The following is a 16506-nucleotide window of genomic DNA, read 5'->3' on the forward strand; positions in this document are numbered from 1 at the left end:
CCATGCAGAAGTAGTCACTTTTTGGGCTCTCCAGAATGGCCACATGGTAGATCTGTCTGTGCCTTGGAGCCATTTCTGATGGACACTTTTATAAAAGCCAACTGCAGAACTCCAAACTATTTCCCACACACTTGAGAGGGATTAGCTAATACTTCAGTGCCGTGCTTCAGTGATGAAGAACAATGTTGTCATATTGCTGGCAGAGTTAACTTTGGACTGGAAAACCCATTGAGCAGGGAGTATTATTGGTTCCTGGCTCTGCTGTACCCTTTCATGGGTGCTCTTAGGCAATGATTGGCCCTAAGAGGGGATCCCAAAAGGATTTGTACAGAATGGAGATGCAGCTCCAGTCCTTGAGATCTCAGCTTCTGGCTGATCCTTATGGTTCTGACACAAAGTGGTCTGTGGCTGGAAAACTTCCTGAAAGTGTGTGTAGGCTTCTTACTAAGAAACTGCTTTTACCACAGTGAGCTGCTTTGTGCTCAGCCCCAACTTAAGGAAACTAAAAAAGTGAACCAGTTCCAGTCCTGGTACAAAGACTTACTACCCATGCTGAGCAGTAAGAGAAAGGAGGGTGGCATGAAAAGAGGGTGCTAAGCACCCAGTCTTGAGGGAAGAGAATTTTGCAGAGATAGGAAACAGGAGGAGAGGAATTGCTGTCCTATACCAGTGCTTGTCAACCAGAGCAGGGGTCTTCCCCTTAATCCAGAGGGGTCTGCTCTTTGTGAAGCAGAGTGGTCCAGCTGACTCGTGCCAGGACCCTTCCACTCCTTATCACCTGAGATTACTTTAACTCCATAGTTTGTGTTGCCTGTTTTTGACACATTTCATGCTGGGAACTCCTCAGCCCGTGGTGGCCAGAGGTTAACTCAGCTGAGAGCTGGCTTCCACTGAAATGTGCCTACTTTCTCAAGACTAGGTTTGTGCTTTTAACAGATGTCTAATTCTCTTTTCCCTCTAGGCCAGGGAGGTTAATTGGAGGAAAGTGACTGTACATCGGGCCCAAGAGCCTCCTACAGAGATACTTGGCACAAATAAATCAGCCTATTTTTGATGAATAACAAGGCCCCAAAGGCTCTACTTCTTGCTGCCTGCACAAATTGCAGGTATAAATTTCACAGCTGATCACAGGGACTCCAGAATTCAATTAACTCTCAGCTCATTTAAAAAAAAAATGCTGCCTGCCTATTTAATTATGAGTGTCACTGATACTACACATGCTGTTCAGGAAAACTCCAATTAATAAAGCATTGCATCATTAATATGAGTGACAGCATGAAGCCTGTGACTCTCTGAGGAGTCTGCCTTGACCCTCTGCAATGACAGACTTGGGATTTAATGGAAAGGAGAATCCTTTCCTTCAGGTTTGGGTGATGCTGAGAGAGCTCCATGCTTTGCAGGCTGTTCTAGATGCCCTGTTTTGTGGTTGGGATGTAATGCAGTGTTGGGAACTGATAATTAGACATTCTGGTACTTGGGTAAACTTCTAGGGTCCCTGATTGTGGGGATGGGGCTGCACAGAAACACATGGGGCAAAAATCTGCAAGGATTTTTGGAAGGAAAATGCAAAGATTAACGTGTAAGGCACGGTGAGAAGAAGACAGCAACATTCTTCATGTACTGCCTTTACCACATTAAAGCACATTTCACTGCCAGGAAGGGTGTTAACCAAAGCTGTACAAATAACCACATCTCTGCAGAATGTTTCATTTTCAAGTGTTCTTGATTTAAATTTAGCTCAGTCTCAAAGATCTATCAATAAACAGACACGTTTCATTTTGACTTTCTAACGTGTCTTTCATTTTAAGCCCAAAGTGATCTGATCTGGTTATTCCATGCCTCTGCCTATGCCTATCCTGCTTTTCTCTTGATTTCATACCTTGCAGGTTGTGTTATTGGAAGTAGTCTCCATTTTTGCAGCTGTGTCCTTCCACTTCAGGAGGGTGTCTGTGCCAAATGGCTCTTACCACAACTGAAGTATCAGAGTGATATACAGAAGGTACTTGGCCTGTCTCCCAAACTGTGTCACTCTTCCCTCAGTCACTGTGTCCAACCCACAAGGATCACAGACTGGCATTTTCTTTATTTGTTCTACAGATCATGTCTAGTTAGCACCTCAGTTTTCTGAATTCTGCTTTCTCTTCTCACTACTGTTTTTTGTTTGTTTGTTTGTTTTTGGTTTTTTTTTTGTTTTTTTTTTTTTTGTTGGTTTTTTTTTTTTTTTTTTCCCTGAGCAGCTCTGTTCCTGACTGCAGCAATCTTCTTTCCAGTACTGGCAAAAACAATCTCACTGCTCTAGTCCAGAGGCAGATGTCACCCCAGATTAGATGTCATGGCTCCATCTCTGCTCCAGTTCTTGCATCTTCCAGGGATTTCCACGCTAGTCACTGGTGCATTCAGGAAATGTATGTCCAGATGTTGTTGCAAAAAGCTGGTAGTCACTTTGATTGCCTCAGCTTTCTCCAGTCCTTTCATAAACTGCTTGCCTTATTGCCCTGTTCTGTGTGCTGCTGTTCCCTGTTGTTTGTCAGAGCTGCAGCTCTCTCTGCCTGTTTGCCACATTTAAGTAGAATATCTTCACCATTTGTGTTCAGGCACACTCTTGTCATCCATTAAATATCTGCAGGACCACCTCTCTTGTCCACAGTATTATCTTAAGACCAACACCAAAAGAGAAGCTTTTCCACTCTCTCTCATGCCTCTGCCTTTCTGGTCCATCTCTAGCAGCTACTTCAGTGCTAGAAGAGCGAGTGGGTGTTTTGTTCGAGTTTATTTTTGCACAGTGAGTGGCTGCACAAGCCCTAGAGCTGTTCAAGGACTGTGGCTAGCCCAGCATTTCTGACACTAGTGAGAGTTCAGGTTTAAACCTATTCACTGCCATCCTAGGACTGCTCCTTTCACGCTACCCACTTTCATTTTTTACTTACTTTGTTCCCCTGTTGCTTTATCTTAAACCGAAATAATCTCTGTCCTGGGCTTGAAGCTACCTGTGTGTCTTGTACTTGTACAGCCTGAGGCTTACCAGGGCTCTTATCGATGGCAGGGGGCCCTGGGCACTGCTGAAGCACAGCTCTTGGCTTCAAAGTCTGTAGCCTGCCCTCTGTGTGCAGCCCTGTCAGCAGGGCTGGTGCTTGGCTGTGACCAAACTCTGCTGGGACTCGGCTCAGCAAGCTGTGGGGAGTGGCTGCAACCCACCTGAACCAGCAGGGCATGGAGGCTGCTGCTACAGCCCTCAGGTGGCAGCTCCCAGTTCTCCTGCTGCAGCTGTGCAGGCCCTGGAGAACAGTCGTTCCCACCTTGCTTTCTCAGCTGGGACTTGGTGGCTGTAGCACAGTGCTCCTCTTGGAGAAAGTGGCTAAAGGTCAATGGAGGCAAAGGGGTTGGATGCTTCTCATGAGAATGATGAGGTTCTTCTTGTTTTCATCCCCTTTGGAGGTCTTCACACAACTCCCTGTTTTCTAATTACTGCCTTTCACCTGCAAAATAAGGATATACCTGTAATTCTCATGAACTTTAATTGTAAATTGCAAGCATAACAGTTCAGCAGTTGCCAATGATTGAGGAGAACAGGGCTCAAGTCCTTGTTTTGACAGAAGTGTGATATTTTGGCTGCCTGTGGGAAGTCTTGCCAACTCTAGAACCTGTTCAAACTGTTCTGCAAAATTTTGATTGTTGTGAAGTGAAGCTGCAATGAAAAAAACATGTGGCCATGCTTCCTGACCAGCTGCAGCTGGGCATGGAGCTTTTTGCCATTGCTTGCCTTGTATGACTACAAGGCATTGACTTTCCTGCTGTTTGTCATCTTCTGGCCACCTGTGGGGGTGAGGGCTGAGCAAAGGTTGTGAGCCACTTTCATCTGTGCCCCTGGACCAGCACTGAGTTAGCCAGTGGGGCTGTGATGTTTATCCAGCCTCTCTGCACATCCATCTGTCTGAAAGCGTTGTCACCTGCAGTGAAATTCCTTGTGATGCTGGAGGAAATGGAATGTCAGACTGCAGCACAGAGATGTGCAGGTAACAGGACCTCCCCATGTGAAAGGCTGAAACCTTCTAGAACTCCTGCCTCTAGCTTTCCTGGCTTTGAAGTTGGACTCGTGTGCCAGCCTTGAAAGGTATCACTTCATCTTGAGAGCAGATTTCCTACACTTAAAGGGATCCTTCTGTCTTTGAAGCACACAAACCCCAGCGCAGCTGAGGATGACCCCCACACTGACTGTAACTGTCATCCCATCTTTGTAGGTCCCACCTTTGCTGGTAAATGCAGCTGTGGACAAGGTGCTCTCCCTCAGCTGAGGTTGCTCCCTCACCAGGGTACCAAGTCCTTCAGCCCCCTCGGGATGACCCTGAGCTGCCTTGTTCCTTGCATTTGTCAGCCTCAGGGCAGCTTGTTCACTTTGCAAGGCACAGCCCTTTTCTCAGCACAGCCCACAGGCAAAAGGCAGGACTTTTATTTGTCTGAGAGTAAAAAAAATACATAAAAAACCTCTTTGTTCTCTGTATAATAAGCCTTGGCCCAAGGGAATTCAGGAGCCAACTTATGGCACTCATTGTGCATTTTAGGTCTCAGTGAGCTGCTGGTGCAGGGATACCATGCTCACTTTCTCTGTTTTGCTGAATATTAGGTGGGGGGAATCCAGGGTGCTTCCCATCCATGAAACTGCTATGTATCCCTCTTATGGAAGGAATGCTCCCCATGCTAAAAGGCACGTGTGGCCATTCGAGACCTGCGGCCTCCTGTTTGGAAGCCTTCCTTGTACAGCATGTTGGGAGCATGTGGCTCAGCAGGGAATTGAGACCTGCAGCATCCTGGGGTTTGCCAGTTTGAGCTGCTGTAGAAATACAGCACTGCAGTGTTCTCAGCATTGAGTAGAGTCCTTAGCCCTGGCTTGAAGGGAACAGCAGTGACACATGCTATATCAAGAGCTGGTTGTAGCCTTTAACAGGCTGGGAGGAGATTTATACTCCACACCCAGATGCTTTTTTTCATGTTCCACACCCAGATATTTTTTTTCCTTTGGTTTGATGTTCTTTACCACCCCTGGTGTAATCCAAAGAATGTCAGGTCTGAGTACCATTGACCAAGTTCCACCAGAGCAACTCCTGTGTGACTGCAGGTAGGACTACAGCTGAGAAGCACAGCATAATTACCTAGACTTGACCTAACCCCAGAAACCTGGGGTTCTGCTTTGGTTTGGCATCAAATGCAGAGGCTGATCTGGACCTGGAGGATGACAATCCAAAGCATATGAGTTTCCTGGGGGGCTCCTAAATCTTCTGCTCCTGTGCTGAGCCTGATCTCCAGGTATTTGCTCTTGTTTTCAGCACTGGGTTCCAATCCAAGCCTGAAATCTGTTTGAATGGTTGAAGTATGACCTCTGAGTTCCCTGACCAGCTGCACACTTGGGTTCTGCATATATTTTTCTTTACATATCTGCTTGTTCTAATTAGGATCAACCCCTAGATGAATAAAACTGACTTGTGTACTTGCCCAAACTGTGAGGATTTGGGGTTTGAGTTTTGATGAAGTGTGGTGCATTTCTCTTTAACGTTTCCACAGCTCTGTGGTATCTGGCTTCATCTGGGATCAATAGCAAAGGTGCCAAAATAAAGCAGGAGTGGCTGGGGTTGGGATTTTCCAAGCCTCGCAAAGAAAATAGGAAAGTAAGAGGGCCTGTTGTTAGCTGGAGTGTTTTCTTACATCACTGTGGAACAATCTGCCTTGAGGGAATCCAGCAGTCCAGATCAGCACAGAGCATCTTTTTCCTTCCAGCCCCTTTGGGAAGCTTTATGAGGATAATCAAGGGACTTTATTTGAAATATTAATCTCTGTCTGGGAGGCATTTGGCCTCTTAGATAAATTGCTGAGGAAGGCACACAGTAAGAGTTCTTTTTTTCCCCTTCTTCTTGTCTCTGGAGAGACAATGAAATAGCCACTGCATCCTTCTGCTTGGAAAGAGAGGTCACCCATTGTGGCTCCCAAGGAAGGTCCCAGCCCACAGAGATATTGCTCAGGTGAAACCTAAATAGCAATTACTGGCATTTGAGAAACATGCATCACTGCACCACTAGATTGTTTGCCAACAAAAAATGCCATAACTTCTCTGAAATTATGCTACATTTCTCTGCATTAAATTGTAACAACAGTCCTTGATGGATAGGAAGCTTACTTTGTTTTGTTGGTTGGCTGTAGTGCAGTGTTTTGAGTTAAAAAGAGATCTCAGCTTTTCCACTCCCTTTTGCCTGGGCTGAAAGCAGCCTTCCCCTCCACCATCCTGGCCTTGACTGGTGTTACCTGAAGAGTGCTGTTTTGGGAAGGTGTGTGTGTGTGCAGTCTCCTTGATGGACTAAATAAATGGAATTCATCATATTACTCTCTATTTTGCCTGTTACTAGAGCTTGCTAAGCAGTCCCTAAAGATTGTTCAAGATAAGGCCCTGCAGTTTATTTATTTGCAAACTTGACTTCTTTCCTTTGCAGAAATTGCATACTGTAGTATCAGCTTTGCAGGGGATGACAGGAACCAGGATCCCAAATTACCATGACTTGTGGCTAATTCAAGTATTTCATTGTCAGCTGAAGCTGAATTTCCTCATATTCTAATTAGAAATCTTAGCTGGCTAGAAGATGGGATGGTTTCACTGGAAGCATTGGCAGTGCACCTAGAAAAGCAGATTTTACATCCTGCTGGTTTCCTCCTTTAGAATGTTATTAATTATTGTGCTGATATATAGGGGGTGGAGCAATAGTGTCTTGCCCCTGCCAGCTGCAGAGGGGGGGAGCTGGGTTATGGTGCAGGCTCTGGGGCTCAGCCCTGTTCAGTGTTCTCACTTGTGAGAAGCTGGAGCAAGTTAGCATCCCATGTTTGAAACAACTGTTGTTATTAAATAACTGATTCAGGAATATCTGGTAATATGGGACATGAAAGAGGGGTGACATCCCCTGTATTTCTCTCCAGCTTTTCTCCTCTGCAGGCTTTTGCTTTTCTGTTCAAAAAGGAATGTGAACTTTGCCACATACAACCAGAAATACTGGTTCAGCATGAGTTGCTGGGCCTTAGCAGACTTTGGCTTTCTCTCTCCAAGTCCAGGAGGTTGACCTTTCTTATAGAAATCTCAGTTTGTATTACTTTGACAGATTAAATCCTATGGATTACTTTTGTGATCCACTCTAGGTGCTCTGGTCCTAACATTCAGTGACCAGTATCTTAATTTGGTGGTCATATGATTTTTTTTGATCTTCCTAGTCACTGTCTCCTCACAGGTGGAGGACAGCTATGCAGCCTTTGAAGGTGTATTAACTTCTGCAAGACTTTTGCAAAGAGTGCATTAAATCAAATTGCATGTGTTGCTTTGCTTAAGGAGGGCTGTTCCCCCACACAGAGGAAGTCAGGTGAAGGAATGGTTGCTTGCAGGAGAAGCAGCAAGTCTCTGTAAGTCACCCAACAGCAAAGCTGAGGTGAAAACACCATCTGGGAATGATGGGTGTTTCTGCCAGACAAGGTAAAGTGAATATCTGCTTGAATTACACAATATCTGGCTCAATCATGCTGTTGGTGTTGCAAGCACATTCTTGAAAGCTGGACTTGGCACTGCTTGTTACCACCTCACCAACGTGACTTGGTGTGCTCTGGCTCTTGGCTACTGGAAATAGGGTGGAACAATACTGCACAGCAAATCTTTTAAAGCACAGTAAATATAGGAGGTGGAAAGGTCTTTAAATGGCTGATTGAACTTGTCTGGAACAGTCATGAAATTCTGCTTGGAGCCAGAGCAGGGTAAATAGCCTAGGTGTCCCTTTTTCCCCTCATTCATATGTATTTCTGCAGGGAAAAATAATTCAGAAATCTTTCAGACTAAACAAAACTCTTTGACCTCTTGTTATAGCCTTTCCTCTCCTCCTTTAAAAAAAAAGCTAGCAGTTTGGCCATGCAATAATTCACAAAAGCTTTTTGCCTTGCTAAAATTGTACACTCTACCTCCTGCTCCCCCAAATTCACTCTGCTCCATTTAGTAGAGTTTGTTGGCAAAAAACTGACTTCATGCTGTGGAGAATATTTGTTTCTTAATAGAAGATGGAGCAGAAGTGGAATTGTGCTGGTTGTGTATATTTTGCCTTCTCAAGATTAGCCCCAAGCAATTATCTGACTATGGACTGTGCCAGAAAAACACAACAGAACAATTTTAGCAGTGCCAATGAAAACTCCAGAATGCGCTGCACTCAAGAGTGTAATTTTAGATTCTGTTTTCAAGTAGTATTTCTGTGACATCATTGACTTTAGGAAAAATAATACCCCAGGGCTTATTTTACAAACAGGATGGAGCTTTATGATTTGGCAGCTTTCCGTAGGCAGAAAGACAAATGTTCATCACTTACAAACCACTCTATGACAACGGGCTTTGCTTCCTATCAGCAGTTAAAAGTAATAAGGAAAAGTAAAATCTGATGTGGAAAGGGAGCTGGTAGGCACCTGCCTGCTGCCCTGAGGGCAGGGATGCTCAGTCACCTCCAGGAGAACCTGAGCTGTGGGAAGATTTGTTCTGGGAGTGAGAGCACTTCTGGCTAAATCCCCGCGTGTGGAGTTGCCCCGGGCAAGATTTGGGAAATGCAATTGTTCCTGCTTGTGCTGCCTCTGGTCTCAGCTCTCAAATCTGGTGTCAGGATGGGAGGGCTCTGCTGGTCCCCTGAGCAGGCTCCAGCTGCCTCCTGGAGCTCTGTCACACACATCAGCCTGTCTGGGGTGAGCTTGAGAGATTGGGATGTCATGGTGACACTCCCTGTGTGCCTCAGCCAGGGCTCTGCCATCAGGAAACGCTTTGAATTTCTTCACCATTTCTTTTCAGAGTTTTCTGTTGATTGTAGGACTGGTAGGGGACTCCAAGTAACTGTCTGGTCCTTTTTTCAGACCATGTGCACTTGGGCAGCTCTTTGCAGACCTCCAAAGCTGAGGTGCCATGGAATCTCTTATTCACAAATTTTGTTCTTTCTGGTAGGAAGGGTTTTCTTTATTCTGACTCACATTTTCCTTTCTGTGTTTTTAAGTCTGTCACTTCTGGGTTCTGCACATGCATTGCAAATGGGAAAAGGATTTTGCAGCCTGCAAAAGTTGCTCTGTGTTTGACCTTTACTGGGCCTTTCTGTTCTTCCTCTACCCATTCTGGTTCTTTCCTAAATAGTCTCTGTGTTGTCTTCCCCCCTCCCTTCTTTTCTCCTGTAGATATTTCAGAAAGCTCCCATAGAACCTGCACCAGACACTTGCAGGCAAATTCAAAGTGAATTTAATAAAAGATAATATCCATATCAGCCTTTTTCATACTGGAAGGCTCTGTAAGCTCAATAGGTGCCTTTGAGTCAGTGAAATAACTTGTTTCCCTTCAATATTTTCTTATTAAAAAAAAAAAAAGAGAAAGGGTTCTCAGTCCTAGGGCAAACTATGGTGCAGGTTTCCTTCACCCCGTGCCTCCCAGCACATGCAAGTGGAAAACAGGTTATGTTCACTGGGATGAATCAGTCGTGGCTTGAAGGCAAAGTGATGACACCAGCTCTGTTGGCAGCTGGTTGATTCAGCATTCTCTCAGGAATTCAACAAGTTCATAGACTCAGATTGCACACAAATTTCTTTCACAATCAGCACCAGTGACCAGTTCCAGTGCTCCCAGGGGCTGTTGGTGCATCTGGCACAGGATGGCTCTTCTGTTGCTCCACCACAATCCTGTTTGGCAAGTTTGGGCACAGCAGCCATGATCCAATGAGTAGGCTCATTGTTTGCTGGAGTGGGGAGATGTAGGCATCAGGTTGCCTCGGATTGTGTGAACTAATAGCTCTGTTCCAGAAAAGCACGTGTAACTCATGCTGATTTCCATGAAAGTGAGTAATTTGCTATGTGAACCCTGTCAGAGGGGGGCTGCATCTTCCCCTGAATATGTGCAATGTCCAAGAATCTTGGGCACTGTTATAATATAAATAACAGATCCTCATGGTCTCATCAGCTCCTAGACTCCCTGGGGGAGCTTTGCATTCTTCTGTAAATATGAGCTTTGTGGGAGAAGTCTGATGCTACACAAGCATGTGAGAATTTCCTTCCCAGTTGGCATGAAAAGACTATAAATCTGTGGAGACACAAGCCCTTCCCCCTACACCTTCCTATAAAATTAATGGGTGTTCAGTTAAGCCAAAACAAAGAGTGGTTTCCCTCAGGCAAAGTTGTCTTTAAAAAAAAAGGCATTTTAGCATACAGATAGAAAACCTTGTTTAAATCCATGTTTAATAATGCAGTAAGTGTCCAGGGAAAGGAATTGTATTTCTTGCCCTGCTTTGGGCTTTCAGCTTCCTGGGAGTAAAGGTTGGAAAATAAACAAGGGCTGATGCTAATGGAGATTAAGGGTGACCTTGGCCTGTGGGGTGACTTGCATGACCCTGTAGGGATTGAGTTGTTGGATAATGGAGACTTTCAGACTACCTCTGTCAGGCAGGGAGGTCAGCTGTGTCACTTTGACTGCAGTTTTTCTCTCTCCTTGCTCCCCACCTCCCTGTTGTAGAGATGTTTTAAGGGACAGTGGCAGAGAGCTAAGAACAGGAAGTCATCAAAACCTCAGTTCTCCTCTAAAGTCACTTTGGACAAAGTGGTGGCAGCTGCCAGCATGGCAGTGTGGGTTTTTTTGGGTCAAATACTGAAGAAGTTGATAGGAGGGTGGAGAGGTAACCACCTGCTCTGCCCCTCCCTGAAAACAGATAGCTGGCATCATCTCAAACTCATCTGGCTTTGAATCCTTCCTGTCACTAAATTCTGGAGGAGAAACTCTGCATGATTCTTCCTTTCCACTCTACCTGGTTTTATATTCCTTAGAGTCTCAGAAGAAATCAAAAGATATAGATCTCACTGGTTAGAAAGTAGATGAGGCTGATAGCCCTCAGTACAAAAAAAGCAATTGAAGAATATTTTAAGTTTGTATCACTGCGTGGCAAAGGAGTCAATGATGGCTGTCTCCAGCTTTGGTAACAATGTGAAGCCTGCAAAATACAACCCACGCTGGGAGCTGAGATGCAAAATGCCTGCAAGCATATCTGGATATTGAAATGATAGGAGTTGTGAGTCGTTTCTTATGGTGTGGGTTTGTGTTTAATATCACAAGGAATTTTTTAAGCCTTTGTATAAATTTTGTTTGGTTTTGGAATATTCAGGTCTAAGTGGATGTCCTGATGGAAAGGGGTTTTATTTATTTACTCATTTTGGATAGGTGAAATAATGCCTTCTGGGGCTTCAGATACTGCTCAATAATTTATAGCAATCTAGAGGTACAAACAATTTCCTAATAGAACTAAAGGCAGCTTGAGGGCAGGTGGGAGCACGGTGAATGAGGAGGTAACTGAACCCAGAGGATCAGAGGCACAGCTGCATTTTGTGCTTGGTAATGCCCTGGGGATGTGATTATCTTTTGATAACAGAACTCCTGTGTGCCTCTCTGCCTGGTAAGGGTTGGGAAGGTGCTGGAATAGCTCTTCAGTGAGCAGGATTCCCTGCAGAGGATCCTTTTGAAAGCATTTGGGAACCTGAAACAGCTTTTTATTGTCAGAAAGGGTCACAGTTCTGGAAAGCCCAGTGTGTGACCCTGCTGCCTCTGCTGTGTGGGTGGGAGAGCACCACCATGGGGGGCTGCCTCATGCTCTGGCCTTCTCTCTTTTCTCCTGCTTAAGACAGGAGAAGCTCGTCTGTTGTGCCTGGAGCCAGACAACTCCGTTTTCTTATATGGTTGCCCTTGGGCCATTTCAATTCAAACCCCCTCTCTAGGTAGAGCATGTGTGATGATTTTCTGCTCTTTTCCTCTCTCTCCATTTGCTCTGCAGCTGCTCTGAGCACAGCTCGCTGCTGGGAGTAGTTGCTGAGAGCAACGTGATACAGCCAGGGTTTCATTTTTGCTGCTGTAACCTTCTGTACCCTGCTATTGATGGAGTTTTGATGTGTTTGACTCCAAGTATGGGATTCTTCACCTTCAGGCACCAGTCCTGCTGGATCCCAAATGTGCTAATGCTCATTTACAGCAACATCAATTGGCACATTGCAAGGGAGCTTTGATCCTACAGCAAGGGCTTATCTGCTAAATGACTGCAAGGGTGTTAGTGTCCCTAAGGGTTAGGCTCAGCATATGCTTGCACAGGAAAAGGGCAGCTCTCTGAAAATGTTTTTCAGCGTTTTCTTGGATAGGTTAAGAAGGGAGACAATGTTACACACTGCTTTTGGAAGAAAAGAAAACCCTTAAGCGCTCAATTTGTAACCCAAGGTTACAGATCCCTTTTTAGACAGCTCTGCTCACGATCCAGGCAGAGGAAGCGAGAGGTAAGGTCGTCTGCCTAATTTTCTTTTTTGTCATCCTCTTGCAGTGAGTTTTTGTGCTAGCCTGCAGACAGAGGGAAGAGCTGGGTGGGTGGTGATGAAACAATCATCACTTAAAACTATTTGCTGATAATGAGTCACTCTTCATGGAGTCCCAATCTGTTCTCCCTTCTGTCAAATACAAGTGCAGCAAGTCTGCCTGCTTTGCTGAAGAGTTTTACTGGTTTGGGGCTTTTTTTCCCCCCCTGAAGGATGGGTTCTAGCAGGAGGATTTGGCAAGAAGGATGAAAGAATGAAATGTGTTTGTGGGTGAATATTAATAAAGAGGTTTCTTTTTGTGCCAAACCTGAGGATGAACCTCCTAGCAGCTCAGATGAGGAGCTGGAAGGGTTATCTGCAGTCTGTGGGCTCCCTCTTCTCTGTGGCACAAGTCTTGCCAAGGCTGTTATGCCTCAGCTAAAGTACTGAAAGTGGAGTTTAATGCAGAACTTTCAGCTGAGGTGGTGAGGCACAGGGTTTCTCCTGCTGATGGGATGGTGTTTAAAAAGAAGTAAGGAAATTATTGAAGAGAAACCTAGAGATGACCCAGCATAAAATAAAATAAGGCCTGTGTGACCCAGCATAAAATAAAACAAAGCCTGCATGATCCCAACAGGCCCCTAGGCCTTTCCTTCTCCTGCAGCTCCATTTGCAATGATTTATAGTCTTGATAAAAGTTTCTTGATAAATGCCACCCTGTGTTAAGAGCTGTCTGGCTTGTATTGTGTGAGGGTGGCTGTGATGTCTTCCCTGATATGGTTCTTGCTATAATAGGCCAGTCCTGTGATTTTGATGAAAATTCAATTTTCTTATAACAAGGTTTAACAGAAAGTTTATTGAACTATTGATAATGGAGAATGCAATAGATACATGTCCCAGAGTTCATATATTGCAAGACATTAAAGGATACATTGCATGTTTATCACTGTCAAATCCAATTAAGGTTTCAATTATAAATCAAAAGAATTGGCCATTCAAGCATAGGGAATTATGATCAGGGAAGGGCTAAGCATAGGTTCTGGGTCAGATTGGACAGAAAAGAAACTGAAATCAAGAGAATTAAGAGAGTTTGGTGTTTCTTCCCAGAACTACATGGACTTCTGCTACAGAGTAAGGCATAAGTTTTGTTCAGTGACCTGTCAAGTGTGTTGGGGCTGGCAGTGAAGTGGGCCTGTGCCTCACACTGAAATCATCTCTAGGAGGTCTGGGGCCTTCTTCCAATGTGTGAATTCCTTGTTAGTGCCAGAGGGATACACAGCTCTGCATCTGCCCTCTCACAATCCAGTGAAGCCTTCCACCAGCATATTTTACTGCTTTTCAGTTCATCCTGATTGTAGTGAGCCTGCTTCAAACACAATAATCCTTCTTGCAGATCAGATATACAGTAATCCTCCTTTACAAGCAAGAGCACAATGGGCCTCTGCCGTCAGACATGATGTAATCCTGCTGCATCAGATAGAGAATTTCTTCCCTGTACCATGTGAAACACTGTCCTCTGTCTTCTTACACCAGACTGCAGCCTTTTCCCATCAGGTGATTTTCACATCCATGCACTGTGGTTCTTCTCTAGGGTCTAAGCCATAAATTCTCATATTTCCTTGTCATACTCTGCTACAGCACAGACATTCCATGTCCCTGGAAATGGTAGCAATGGGTAAAATGGGAATTTCTACATTGCATGTGATGTGTTCTTTTGGGTAGGGACTTCTGCTGTCTTCTGCTTGAGCAGGATCTAGAGCAGTTAGAGGCAATGAACCCTGGGTGTTAGGGGAATATACAAACCAGGTGACTGCAGGCTCTTTTGCTTGCAATTCCCTGCACTGTACAGGCCTTTTAAAAACTGTGAAGCTCATCTTGGAGCTCTGCTAAAAACAGGTGCTGTGGTTTTACCCCAGACACAGTGCAAATTGAGCAGCTGGCAGCTCTTCCAGCTGCACCTCCTCTTCTCCTGGTAGCTCAGGTTTGTTTGCACTGTCTTGCACAGACTGCTTTTAAATAATTCTTCTGCTGGAGATGATACAGGAGAGTTGTCTTTTGTATGCATGTTCTCTTTAACCTTTCTCTAATCCTTCTTGTGGGTCCTGAGCATTGCAAATCCTCTTCCCTCCAAGTACAGACTCTGCTAGTTTCTTGACTGGGGAGGGGGAGAAGAGGGAGATGCTGTCATGTGGAAGGAAAGGATGTATTCTATCGCTCTCTTAATCCTCCAGTCTGTTGGAAAGCAGCTCCACACATCCTGCCTGATTGAATACCTGCCTCGTAATTCAATCTCGGAGTTCCGCTGCCATTCATAAATAGATTACACTGCTGTGCTGCAGGGCTGAGCCAGGGTTTGTGTATTCCACCATGGCAGGGGGATTCACCCTCTGCTGTGGGGAGGTGGAGCAGCTGAGCAAAAGCTGAGTTGGGGTGTTAGAGGGCAGGGATTGCCAACTTTCTTGGCTTTGGTGCATGCACGCCCAAATATTCCCTTTCTGTGGCTCGGAGCCACACAGATATTTAGATATGGATGATGAGATGGCTGCTGTCTCTATCTGCTTTTAATTTGTCCTGTTAAGTAGATGTTTGGTGACTTGCACAGTTCTGACCCTCTACTTCCCCAGAAACGAGTGCGCAGTGAAAAGTGGCTCAACTCCTGTGCCCTTCTGCCCTGACCACCCTGTGCAGGGTCCATCAACACTGGCTGGCACTTCTTTGGTGGCATCAACACACACTGCTGCCCTAGTGGCACAGAAGGTAACAGATGTGGCTTTCTCACACATGGACAAGCTCCACTTCAGATTCTGTGTTGCCACTTTGAGAGACAAAGTGATCTGTGTTTGCAAAGTGCACGTCTCTGTGACCTGAGAGAGTGCAATTCAGAGCTGATAAGTAATAATCATATAGACTTAGCAACCAAAGAAACTTCCAGGGTTTTTCTGGGATCAGAGCCATGAAATGATGGTTGTTTGTGGGCTCCTCTTGCATTTGTAGGATCTTGTGTTGTTCTAGGGCCATGGCACAATGGACATGGGGAATTGAACAGGGGAAGCTGGTTATGTGGTTCTGTCTTTGTGCCTCTTGGGTAATGAAGTGGGAGATGCTCATTCCTGGAGCAGAAACTGGGTGGTTCCTTCTCAAGAAAGTTCTTCCAAGGCATCTTTGTGAGCAGATTGAATGGATCTTGCTGCAGTATATTTTTTTTTCCTGCTCTTTTTCTGTTCATTAAATGATATATATTCTCATGGAGGCTCTAAAATAAATTGTTGTTGCAGAAGCACCTTTTAAAACTTGTCAGCTGTGGGTTTTTTCCCCAGTACCTTTGCCTCTTAGGACCATAAATGGCTTCCTAAAGCAGGAAAAAACCATTATTAATTACACTGCCTAATGAACTCATTTGGCTTTCTGCCCAGCTTCCAAAAACAGCAGTAGCACCAGGCTGGATACTGTTGTCTGACTGTAATTATGTTTATATGGAAAGTTAATTTTTGTTTTCATAAATTGATTTGAGGCTTCTGGAAGCTATTTGGAGATAATTAACTTTGCCCACACAGACCTATATAAGGGAGTTTGTTTACAAGGTAGTGCTCGGTGCTGGAGCATGGAGGTAGGTTCCTGGGATCATCTGGAAATATTCAGTTAGCAACTCAGGGCAGCTGTTTCCAGACACGATTCCCTCATTTTGGGCAGCAGACAAAAACACCACAGCCTTGAGATTTTTCAGGCTGGTAACAACCCTCAGGGTGGACCTGCAGTCCCTCGCTGCAATCCAAATAATTCAAACCCTGCAAAAGCTGGTGCTGGAATTACAAACTCCCTCAACGTGAACGACAAACCTGACAGTCCCAAATGGAAAAGGCCTGTAAGGAATGAGACCAGACCTCCACAAATAAGCAGTTGTGAGGCAAAAGCAGTTCCCATATATCTTTTATAATGGTGAGGATGGAGAACAGGCAGCAGCAGTGCCAGGTGATTTAATGGGGCCTTCACCAGCAGGATGCACGATGTGATGCTGCAGAAGTGACTTATTTGTTCAGTCACAGGCATGTGTCTTTGGGTTTCTAGCCCCTGCAGTGAACTCTTCCTTCAAATCAATTCATTAATGAGCTAATTTATTATGCATGGAGATCCATTAGAGAAATGTGTAATAACCTCAGGATG

This window comes from Molothrus aeneus, chromosome 18 (assembly GCF_037042795.1).
Source record: "Molothrus aeneus isolate 106 chromosome 18, BPBGC_Maene_1.0, whole genome shotgun sequence".
In the NCBI taxonomy this organism is placed as follows: domain Eukaryota; kingdom Metazoa; phylum Chordata; class Aves; order Passeriformes; family Icteridae; genus Molothrus; species Molothrus aeneus.